Genomic DNA, 12790 nt, shown 5'->3' on the forward strand with positions numbered 1-12790 from the left:
CAGTGTACACCATAGATGGTGCTCACTGACTGGGGAGTCATTCAGTATTTCTTTTTATCCTCATTATTCCTTGTGTTGCCCCAGGCATTATTTACTGCCCATCCAAACCCCACAACAAATGCAGAATTACTTTCCTCATAGATTTTTCTGTGGTGGTGTCACTGTAATATGTAGTTTGTTACAAGCATGAATGGGTTTATTTTCACAACACCCAACCGAGGTGAGGCGATATCAGCACTTTATACATGGGGAGCTGAGGCACAGCGTCTGTCTGCTATTTCCATCTCAACCTCATTCCGAGTGTACACCTCCTCCCTTTTTCCCCTGCCTGGCCTTCCTGAGCAAGCTGAGCCCTTCTATACCAATAATGCAGTCATGTGAGTATCCTACCAAGTTTCTGCTATGCCAACTATGTCATAGTTGTGTTTATTAACTAGCATTTCTAGTTCTTCCTGCTTATTCCCCAAACTTCGCACATTAGTATACAGACATCTAAGATATTGACTTGATTTTCACTCTATATTCTCTCTTGTCTCTCCCTTATCCCTGCTATAACAGCCCATGCTCCCCCCAGATTCTGACTCTTCTCCCACATCAAAGCCCTGATCACTAGGTTAGCCAGTCTATATCCAAAGATGCTCTTCCCATTCCTTGATAGGTGGACCCCATCTCTGCTGAGCAGTCCTTCTTTCTGAAACGGCATCCCATGGTCAAGGAAGCCAAAGCCCTCCTGGTAACACCATCCTTGCAGCCAGGCATTCACCTCCAGGATGCATCTGACTCTGCCTGGTCCCTTACCCTTGACTGGAAGGATCAAAGAGAATAGCACCTGTGCCCCCAGTTCCTTCACCTTTATTCCCAGAGCCTTTAGTCACTTCTGATCTGCTCAGGTTCACACCTCACAGTATCATTAGTGCCACATGGATGAGCAGCCTGGGGTAGTAGTTAGAGGCTTGAATGATCCTCAACAGTCCCTCTGCAACATCTCAGATATGGGCCCCTGGCAGGCAGCATACCTCTTGGGATGCCATGTCAGGCTGACAGATGTCAGAAGAGAGTCACCAACCACAACTAACCTATGTTTCCTTCTGGGAGTGGTGGCTGCGATCCCCCCAGCCTTGGAGGTACATGGCTTCTCCTCCTCCACCTTCAGGGACAATTCCTCATCGCTCATTGACAGAGCAGCATAACTGTTCTTTATCATGATGGTCGGTGGGTTGGGAGCAGGGGTGGAGCACTGCCTGCTGCCAGAAGTAAACAGCAGCCAGCATCCTCCCTGTGACAGAACCATATCCTCCTTTCCCGGTGGTGAGACAGCAATCCTCTCTAGCTGGATAGCTTTCTCGGCCTTAGAGGTCTTCATATGAATACTCTCAATGAATTTCTAATGTGCATGGATGCTCCTCAGCCTAGCCACCTCCTCCTGTAGTTCTTCTACCTGCTTCCTAAGAGATTCCACCAGCAGACACCTTTCACACTGGATGGTCCCCCCAGCCTGGCTTTCTGTGGAACAATTTAATGAGGAACAATTAGCAAGTTCATGCAGTAAGTGGTGGATGACTGGATTCTGACAGGAAGCCCACTCCTGTTGGGACCAGGCAGGCATCACTGGGAGTTGCGGGGGAGAGTATGCTCTCACACTGCAAAGTTTATCTGTGTCTGGCCTAGGGCTGTCCCACATGTATAGTCATACTGTCTCTCTGCCCTTACATGACATTATAATATGCTTAGACAATATTCCTCTTTTCCATTGAGGTCATGCAACAGGTTACTATTTCATAGAGTCATAGAAATGGAGGGCTGGAAGGGACCATGAGAGGTCATCAAGTCCAGCCCCCTGTACTGAGGCAGGACCAAGTAAACATAGACCATCCCTGACAGCTGTTTGTCTAACCTGTTCTTTAAAACCTCCAGTGAAGAGGCAAACTTCCCTTTGCAGCTTATTCCACAACCTCACCATCCTTACAGTTAGAAAGTTTTCCTAATAACTAACCAAATCTCTCTTGCTGCAGATTAAGCCCAGTATTTCCTATCCTACCTTCAGTGGAGAAGATGGAGAACAATTGACCAACTCCTCTTTATAACAGCCCTTAACACCCTGAAGAGTTATCAGGTCCCCCCTCAGTCTTTTTTTCTTTATAGCCTCCTGTGGGGGGAAAGGGATATGACTTCAGCCATGGATCTCTAGGTAGGAAATGCCCCAATTCCCCTTTTGTACTTCCATTTCTAGACACTAATGTGGAAAAAAATCTCTAATTTCAATCCTAATACAACCATTTTGTTTGTTACTCTTTATTTTCATTACTGTAACCATGCTTACCTACACACAAAAAGTCCCCAGGGACCAGCTAACAGAGCAGTTTTGCATCTCTTGTTGGCTTCAGGTCAAAGCGCATGTAGACAAGATCCTGGAGGTCTTTGTGAACTGCCTGTATGAGGCATAAGACTCCAGGATCCTCCTAATGGCACTGTCAGGGCTAGCCAAGCTTCTGCAGCAGCTGAAGATAATCAAGATATCTGCCTCCATGCAGGTAACCCTTCTAGACTGAACCTTCTTTGATGCAAGTACAGAATGGGGCAGGAGCCTGGGGATTTCACCAGCATGCTTAGGTCTCTCACTAGTATAAACTGCCCATTATAAGTACATGTTACTATGATATTAAGAAGACAGTCAACTTCTCCAGTAGAGGAGGTGAAATCCCTGCTATGGGGAGTGGAGAGACAGTACAGCCCTGAGGCTCTCTGGCTTTATATAAGAGGGTATGCACAGAATAAAACACTGTTTGGTTGCTATCACTGTTAATGATTGCGACTGTAAAATTCAAAGGCAAATAGTAGCCAGATAGCACTTTGATGTCAGCATCCCATAATGATTAACAGTAAACTGTATGGCTAATGCTATGAAAATGGTCACTCTCTCCCAAAGAAACCCTATCTGATTCCAGCCCTGTTCCAAACATCCAGGGAATAGGTTAGATGAATCTCTGAACATGAAAAATTCCAAATTCAGAATGTGTCAGATAAAAGCCTATTCACAAACTGTTACAGTTCCAGCAACAGGGAGGAATCAGTCTGTAAATGCAAAGGACTCACAGCCTTTCAGGTCTCATCCAGATTCCTTCCCCCCAGGAAGACAGCAGTATAAGAATGGCTTCTTTGGAGCACCCTGGGACGTGACTTGGATTTAAGAAGCAGAAGGTCTAGGGGACACTGATGCACCTCCAGCTGGCAAAGGTAAAAATACCTGAGTCCTCATGCTCACGCTTTCCATGGGATGCCACCAACAGGAAGGCTGGAAGTTAGGTGGCAATCAGCTGCATTTACATTGTAAACATTTGATAGGAGTCAGTGCTGGGGGAGACCATTTTAGCTCTGTCCATGCAGCACACACTCCCCCCTGCTCTTGAGGAAGTTCAATCTCCTGTTACTGAAGGTCCTAATGGTCTGGGATGGTTTTGCTATTAGCAATGTAATTAATTATTTGTATTACTGTAGCACCTAGGAGCTCTGCTCACAAACCAGGACTCCATTGTGCTGGGAGCTGTACAAACACCAGAAAGTTTCTTCCTGACTCAAAGAGCTTATAATTATTTTGTGAGATTTCTTGCAACCTGTCTCACTTTCACTGACATAGCCCCACCCACTTTTCTTGTCGTTCGTACCCTGCAGCGCAGAGTGCGTTGTACTTAGCCACAGAATGTAAAATCTGCTCTCTTTCACAAGCCCTAGAAGAGTTACCATGATCACTTGAGCCTCAGTTGTGTCCTTTTCCCTGGAAAGTCACGGTTTGTTACAGTGCTATCTTTAATGTCATTTCTGAACCAGATACAAGACACTGGGTGATGCAATTGTGAGAGCAATATGGAAGTCTCCAGAAATTAGAGCAAGCTGATATTGACAGAGGATATGAGCTATGTTCTCTTAGCAAAAGCCTTTTCTTGAGATAACCATCCTGCATCAGAATGAGTGGCAAATACGACATATGGTCCCATGTTCGCTAGTCTGTGATGGCAGACTTAGCACTGTGGGCCCCCATTCCAGTCCTTTCAGCAGTTCAGGAAGCCCACCTTTTCCTCCAATTAAACTTAAGAGTTTGGGCTTTTTCGCTCTTAAATGTTTCTGAAACTAAAAAAAGGGAAATGAGCTGGAAAGCATTTAAAAAGCCTGATTCTCCATCACCTTGCACCTTGTGTGTCCATTTACACCTGAGCACCAAGTGGGAGTGAAATGCTGCCACAATAGGATGGAGAAACAAGCCCATTATTGTAGGGAGAAGGTACTGGGAAATACAGAAGTCATTTTAGCATTTGCAGAACTAATAAAACTGGGATTTAACACTGGCTAAAGGAAAAATACTGAAACACTGTGAAATAATGCTGTGAATAATGTTCCACTGTACATGTAAAGCTCTAGTACAACTATTTCTATTGTATGATGCAGTGGCTTCGGAAGCAAAGTGGATATGATTATTTACTAAATGAGCAGTTTATGAAAGACTAATTTATTTGATAACAAAACATAAAAGATGCATCCTGTGTCTTATGGGAAGCAGCATGGTCTAGCACAGGTCTGAGAGTCACGACAAAAAGAGTTTTAGTCCTGATTCTGCTCCAGACTCACTGTATCCCTAGATAAAATATTTAATCTCTCTGCCTCGGTGTCCGCATGTGTAGAATGGCTTCTTCACAGGAGTTTTGTTAGGCTTAGTTCTATAATGTTTGCAGAATGCTTTGAGATCTTCAGAGAGAGGTCATGTCCAGATGATCTTCAGATGGAGATACAAGAGCAACGTACCATAATGCGCCCAAAATTCGGACAGACGATGATACTACAGCTCAATTAACAAATCCAAAACCAATTCCATTGTAAGATGGCCAATATTTGATTTAGTCCTAGATGGAACACAGGATCTGGTCCAAGAAGTGAATATACCTGGACTGCTTGGTAATAGTGACCACCACTAATAGGGGGGGAGGGATAGCTCAGTGGTTTGAGCGTTGGCCTGCTAAACCCAGGGTTGTGAGTTCAATCCTTGAGGGGGCCATTTAGGGATCTGGGGCAAAAATTGGGGATTGTCCTGCTTTCAACAGGGGTTTAGACTAGATGACCTCCTGAGGTCCCTTCCAACCCTGATATTCTATGATCATATAATTCAATTTAACATCCATGTGGTGGGGAAAACAGCCCAACACTGTAGCATTTAATTTCAGAAAGGGGAACTTCATAAAAATGAGGAAGTTAGTTAAACAGAAATTAAAAGGTACAGTGCCAAAAGTGAAATCCCTGCAAGCTGCATGGAAACTTTTTAAAGAAACCATAATAGAGGCTCAACTTAAATGTATACCTCAAATTTAAAAACATAGTAAGAGAACCAAAAAGTGCCACCTTGGCTAAACAACAATGTAAAAGAAGCAGTGAGAGACAAAAAAAGCTTCCTTTAAAAAGTGGAAGTTAAATCCTAGTGAGGAAAACAGAAAGGAGCATAAACTCTGACAAAAGAAGTGTAAAACTATAATTAGGAAGACCAAAAAACAATTTGAAGAACAGCTAGCCAAAGAGTAAAAAAGTAATAGCAATTTTTTTAAAATACATCAGAAATTGGAAGCCTGCTAAAAAAGCAGTGGGGACAGTGGACGATGCTAAAAGGAGCACTCAAGGACGATAATTAAGTTTCTCCACAATGGCCTTAATTCTTTGTGTCAGTCTTCACGGCTGAGGATGTGAGGGAACTTCCCAAACCTGAGCCATTCCTTTTAGGTGGCATATCTGAGGAACTGTCCCAGACTGAGGTGTCATTTGAGGAGGTTTTGGAACAAACTGATAAACTAAACAGTAATAAGTTACCAGGACCAGATGGTATTCACCCAAGAGTTCTGAAGGAACTCAAATGTGAAATTGCAGAACTACTAACTGTAGTCTGTAACCTAGCATTTAAATCAGTTTCTTTACCAAATGACTGGAGGATAGCTAATGTGACACCAATTTTTATAAAGGGCTCCAGAGGTAATCCTGGCAGTTACAGGCTGGTAAACCTGACTTCAGTACCGGGCAAACTGGTTGAAACTATAGTAAAGAACAAAATCGTAAGAGACATAGATGAATATAATTTGTTGGAGAAGAATCAACATGGTTTTTGTAAAGGTCCTCTCTTGGGTTGATAACTGGTTAAAAGACAGGAAACAAAGGGTAGGAATAAATGGTCAGTTTTCAGAATGGAGAGAAGTAAGTAGTGGTGTCCTCCAGGGGTCTGTACTGGGACCAGTCCTATCAACATACTCATAAATTATCTGGAAAAAGAGGTAAACAGTGAGGTGGCAAAATCTGCAGATGATACAAAACTATTCAAGATAGTTAAGTCCCAGGTAGACTGCGAAGAGCTACAAAAGGATCTCATAAAAGTGAGTGACTGGGCAATAAAATGGCAAATGAAATTCAGTGTTGATAAATGCAAAGTAATGCACATTGGAAAACATAATTCCAGCTATACATATAAAATGATGGGGTCTAAATTAGCTGTTACCACTCAAAAAGAGATCTTGGAGTCATTGTGGATAGTTCTCTGAAATCATACACTCAATTTGCAGCAGCAGTCAAAAAAGCTAACAGAATGTGGGGAATCATTAAGAAAGGGATAGATAATAAGACAGAAAATATCATATTGCCTCTATATAAATCCAAGGTATGCCCACATCTTGAATACTATGTGCAGATGTGGTCACCCTATCTCAAAAAAGATATATTGGAATTGGAAAAGGTTCAGAAAAGGGCAACCAAAATAATTAGGGGTATGGAACAGCTTTTATATGAGGATAGATTAATAAGACTGGGACTTTTCAGTTTGCAAAAGAGATGAATAAGGGGGGTTATGATAGAGGTCTATACAATCATGACTGGTGTGGAGAAAGTAAATAAGGAAGTGTTATTTACTCTTTCTGATAACACAAGAATTAGGAGTCACCAAATGAAATTAATAGGCAGTAGGTTTAAAACAAACAAAAGGAAGTATTTTTTTCATGCAATGCACAGTCAACCTGTGTAACTCATTGCCAGAGGATGTTGAGAAGGCCAGGACTATAACAGGGTTCAAAAAAGAACTAGATAAGTTCATGGAGGATAGGTCCATCAATGGCTATTAGCCAAGATGGGCAGGGATGGTGTCCCTAGCCTCTGTTTGCTAGAAAAAGGGAATGGGTGACAGGGGATGGATCACTTGATGATTACCTGTTCTGTTCATTCCCTCTGGGGCACCTTGTATTGGCCACTGTCAGAAGACAGGATACTGGGCTAGATGGACCTTTGGTCTGACCCAATATGGCCATTCTTATGTTTTTATATAATGTTGCATTTTTGGCAATGCAAACCATATTTACTTTGAAGGACTTTGGGTACCAGTAAAAAGTTGATGTCTTTGAAGCAGAATAACATGATGGCTGATGAAACCATGGCAACACCTGCAATACTCTGGAGCATTAGGATAGTTGGTAAAATGGGGAGACTGCAGAGAGCTGCTGTCTCTTAAGCTGGATTCTAGGTTTTTCAGCTGGAGCAGCTGGACTTCAGTTTCTACTCGCTGGCATCAGTTTTTGTTTCAACCAATGAGGCTGGATTTGGGGCTCAGTTCAGAGATGCTGGTGCTGAAGCCCAAAAGTGAAACCAAACTCAAGATGTGTAAATATCAGTGAACTGAAACTAGAGCGAGCTGCAAATCCCCAGTGAGTCTCATTGAGGAGTCACTATCTTCTCATCTTCCTTGGTGCACAGATCAAACAGATGACAGCACCACATTGCTTACCTCCGAAATATTGCCAGCACTGCAATGGGGATCTTATAAAATAGGAGAAGGATTGAATGGGCATTGAAAGGAACGTACAATGCTACAAACTTGCTAGGTCTGAAGCCATGGGACTTGAGTGACTCATTTCAAAGCTTAAAATAGTAGAGTCAAACAATTCCTGACTTAATACACAGACTAGATTAGTTCAGTCATAATATTGGTCAGATATATTTGTATACCAAATACGTTAGAGAGGAAGACTCGTTTATAAGAAGCCAAAATAGCTCAGCAGTCACTGAGGTTTGCCTTCAACAAATACTGTTTGACCAGCTCTAAGATTTGAGTATCTAAAGTGCACCCAGAATGATTTTGTCTATCAACTGCCATAAGATGGCAAGTTGTTTCCAACCACAACACCTATGTCTCCCTGTCGGCGTTTGGGGCCAGTAATGGTATTGCTGTAGTCCAGCACTGCTGATGAGTCAGTGGGTTTACTTCCACCTTAGATTGGGCTACTCTTGCAGTTTTAGCCCCAGGTTTAGGGGTACCTGTCTTGGCAGCCCCAAAATATTGAAAGGATAGATCCACAAAATCAATGACATTTGATGAAATACCAAACAAACCCACACCTGACAGAGGCTGGCCTTCAAAGGGCAAGTGTCAGATGTGTAATCATTCTGTCTTTCCAACACGCTTTTCTGATCTGATTTGATGGCTGTTGCTCTGGTGACATCATAACAGACTAACCGGGATGACAGTTGCTGGCAATTGCCAGTTGCTGGCTGCTGGCTCAGAGTTAGGGGAGCAGTGTGACAGCAAGAAACCCTCTTGGTTTCACAAAGGGGCAGCAGCTGAACAGACCCACATATTAGATGTTATCTGGGAAAGAGACTTTACTGGCAAGGCCCCCTGATACACGTAAAGCTGTGAAACCACTTTCAAAGAGGGATCAGCCAAAGGCTGGCCAGCCCACCTAAAGAGACAGACCCTTGACTTAGGTTTGGGTCAGCTAAAAATGACTTCCATCATATTAGCAACATAAGAAGCAACATTTGACCAACGGTCAGCTAGTGTAGGCCTGCAGAGGGGCGGAGCTGAGGGGCTGCAGAAATGAGGTGACTGAACCTTATGTGAGGTCTGGTAGGAAGCACCCTCCAGACCACCATTACAAGTGACAGGGAGATAAGCAGCTTTAGGGAAAACATGGGGGTCAGTGAGCTGACTGTGTCCAGAAGAGGGGGCCAGAAGCCAGATGGATGATGAAAACATCATCTGGGAGGAGCTGTCCCAGAGTAAAAAGGGTCAAAAGTACAGCCTGCAGGAGCAACCCCAGAGGCTGCACTAACAGGGAGCTGGAATGAAAGAAGCAACCCCTTAGCTGCTATTGTGGAAATAAAAGGGAACAGGAGGCCTAAGGAGCACTAGAGTAGTGGATCTTAGCCACTCCTAAAGGGGCTGCATCCAGCAGGGCTGGCTAGCCCTTAAAGAGAGAGGGCCTTAGAATTAGATTCAGGTCAGGTGAGAAGCAACCTTCAGCACAAATGGGAAGTTACAGGCAAGTAGCCAACCAGTGGGTTGGTCAACACTGGGAAGTATCATACCAGTAGCTGCCACACCTGGGTGACAGTGCCTTGGTGTGGGATATCAAAGGGGGTCACACCTGCATACTGTCACACACGGCAAGACACCAACCAGCAGAGGGTCCAGCGTGGCTAGACATGGGGAAAGGTCTCCTAAAAGGCCTTACCAGGCTGAACAGCTTCTGCCTACCAATTAAATAATCCAGTCTAGTACACAGGTACCCACAAGAGGGCAGCAGCTGCTTATTCCTTGAACACTTCCTTAGGTGGATTGGAAAATCATTGCAACTGTATTGTGCAACCTGTCTTTGAGACACTGCTTTTAAAAATGCCTCTGTGAGATCTAATGTTTCGGTACTGCTCATGCTCAATTATTGATCAAATGCAATATTTCTTCTCCTTTTTTTCCCTTTGGTGTATATGGTACTTGCCACAAAGTGGGCTGTCTGGGTGGCAGGTGCTGGGAAGTGTTGCCTGGCTGCTGGGTGAGGAGGGATGGGGAGTGGTATGCGTGTTAGGAGTTACCCAGCTGCTGGGTGAAAAGGAAGATGGGCTGGGGATTTGGATGCCTGGGGGATGTTGGGTGGGTAGGTTGCATGGGTGGGGTGGGTGCGTGGGGGACGGTGGTAGAGTGCTGTGGAGGTGCTTTACTGGAGAATGGAGGACCTTGAGAAGGAAAGGGTCCTGGATGGGATGGATTGTTTGGGGCTGATGAATGGGGAGTGTGCTGGGGATTTTGCCTGGGAGCGTTTTGAAAACGTCACCCATAACTGCTTTACAGGTATTATTTCCACCTCACAGGTAGGGAAGATACTTCTCTTCTATATAGGGGTATTTTTAGGTTTACTTTCATTAATAGTTTTAAGTGCTATGAGATCCTCAGCTGCAATGGACCACAGAAATTACTTAATGACAGAATTGATTAGCATATGCTACAAAGCAGCTTGTGTGATTATGAAGAGAATTTATAGATCTTATTAGTGGACTTTCCCTTTGGATGAAGGGGTATCTCTGTATAATAATTGTTAGAAATGAATAAGTTTATCCTGGTAAATTGACTGCCTAGTGCTCAGGGGCAAGTTCAGGCACAATCCTTAGATGCTGTGAGTTATAAAACTTTTTTTTTTCTTTAAAGATGAATGTTTTGAATTAATTCTCATTTCTCTGAACCATGATTGATCCCTGATGTCCTAAGAAAAGTTCATTAATTTTTTCAAATGGATACAGTGGGTAAAATGAATTTTGTTTTAAAGTCAAACCTGTAAACTTTATTAAGGGCTATAGTAATTAGTTAGACTGCTGATAATAAAACTACAGAAGTAAACCATTTTATTAATTCATTCACAAATGCTGCTGTGGCTCCTGTTTTCTGCTTTGGAAATTCGTCTTTGTTTCCTTGCTGCTTTTCTCTTTTATTCTTTGTTCTCCATACAGCTGCTCTGAAAGGTGCGCTGGCACATGTGGTATATTTATGTATCAGTAATGAGATGAGTGATAGGAGTTTTTTGAAAAGCCCATGTGTTCTCTTTTCTGTGATTATGAATTTCATTTGCATTAGAATGCACAGGATCTAATGATAAAGCCCTGTAACTGACACTCAAGCTTTTCTCTCCCTGTCCTACCTACATCCCTGTCCCCAAACTAAACACCATCATTACTGCTATCACTATTGGTGGCTGCATCATGTACACTAAAATTTCCTCTTTCATTTCAAACATAATGTAAGCCTCTAGCTCTTGGGTACAAAAACAACTTTCAGAATGAAAGCTCAGTGTAAGATGGCAGATGAAATTCAATGTTGATAAATGCGAAGTAATGCACAATGGAAAACGTAATCCCACTATACATATAAAATGATGGGGTCTAAATTAACTGTTACCACTTAAGAAATAGATCTTGGAGTCATTGTGGATAGTTCTCTGAAAACATGCACTCAATGTGCAGTGGCAGTCAAAAAAGCCAACAAAATCTTGGGAATCATTAGGAAAGGGACAGAAAATATCATATTGCCTCTATATAAAGTTCCATGGTATGCCCACATCTTGAATACGTGGTGCAGATCCGGTCACCCCGCCTCAAAAAAAGATATATTGGAATTGGAAAAGATACAGAAAAGGGCAACAAAATGATTAGGAGTATGGAACAGCTTCCATATGAGGAGAGATTAATAAGACTGGGACTTTTCAGCTTGGAAAAGAGACGACTAAGGGGGGATGTGCTTGAGGTCTATAAAATCATGACTGGTGTGGAGAAAGTAAATAAGGAAGTGTTATTTACTCCTTCTCATAACACAAGAACTAGGGGTCTCCAAATGAAATTAATAGGCAGCAGGTTTAAAACAAACAAAAGGAAATATTTTTTCACACAGTGAATAAGCAACCTGTGGAACTCATTGCCAGGGGATGTTGTGGAGGCCAAGACTGTAACAGGGTTCAAAAAAGAACTAGATAAGTTCATAGAGGATAGATCCATCAATAGCTATTAGGTAGGATGGGCAGGGATGGTGTCCCTAGCCTTTGTTTGCCAGAAGCTGGAAATGGGCGACAGGGGATGGATCACTTGAGGATTGCCTGCTCTGTTCATTCCCACTGGGGCACCTGACACTGGCCACTGTCAGAAGACAGAATAGTGGGCTAGATGGACCTTTGGTCTGATCCAGTATGGCCATTCTTATGTTAACCCCAGCAACGTTGGCTGCCTGGAAGAATAACTGACAGGAATGCCCTGACCCATTCATCCATGAAACATAATGATGGCAGTTTAAATGTCAACACTATGTAACTTTAGTGCTCGCCTGGCCAAGATGGAGTCTGTTCTGTGAGCAGCTCTGTCAAAGAGAAGGTGCACGCAGGAATGCAGCAGGGAAAGTCCCTTCCAGCCCCGGGGCACCTGTTCCAAACCCCCCAGAGTGGAACACACACACATCAGAAGAGTACAATGAATATAGGAAAGGGAAATATTTATTTACTCAGGCATGAAAGGAGAAAAACAGCAGGGGGAAAGCTAGGGTGAGCAGTAAAATAGGGTTGCATTCAACACAAGGCTCCACGGGCCCAGTTGTACCACAGTCTGAAAGGGCAGACACCGAGCAATGTGTCTGCACACAGAGTTCAGGACTCCGGGGCAAAGTTCCATCCGGCAGTGAGTCTTGGGTGCTCCTAGTCATCTTCGCCGCCAGCAAACTTTCAACAACAAACCCTTCCGGTTCCCTCTTCTGCCGCTCTCTGCGAATCCATCCAGAGCGACAATCTCCCCATGTAACTAGCTACAGCCTCTCTCCTTACTCCCAATGCAAAGTCACCAGCTCAAGTACTCACAGTCCCATACAGCTGTGGGCGACAGTGATACTGGGTCCAGCTCTGGTTTGTCCTTCTCGGGTGATTCTTCCCTGGCATGGTGCTTCTCCTGGATCCTGTCCTGGGGTGTCCCCGATCGG

Source organism: Natator depressus, chromosome 5 (assembly GCF_965152275.1).
Source record: "Natator depressus isolate rNatDep1 chromosome 5, rNatDep2.hap1, whole genome shotgun sequence".
Taxonomy (NCBI): Eukaryota; Metazoa; Chordata; order Testudines; family Cheloniidae; genus Natator; species Natator depressus.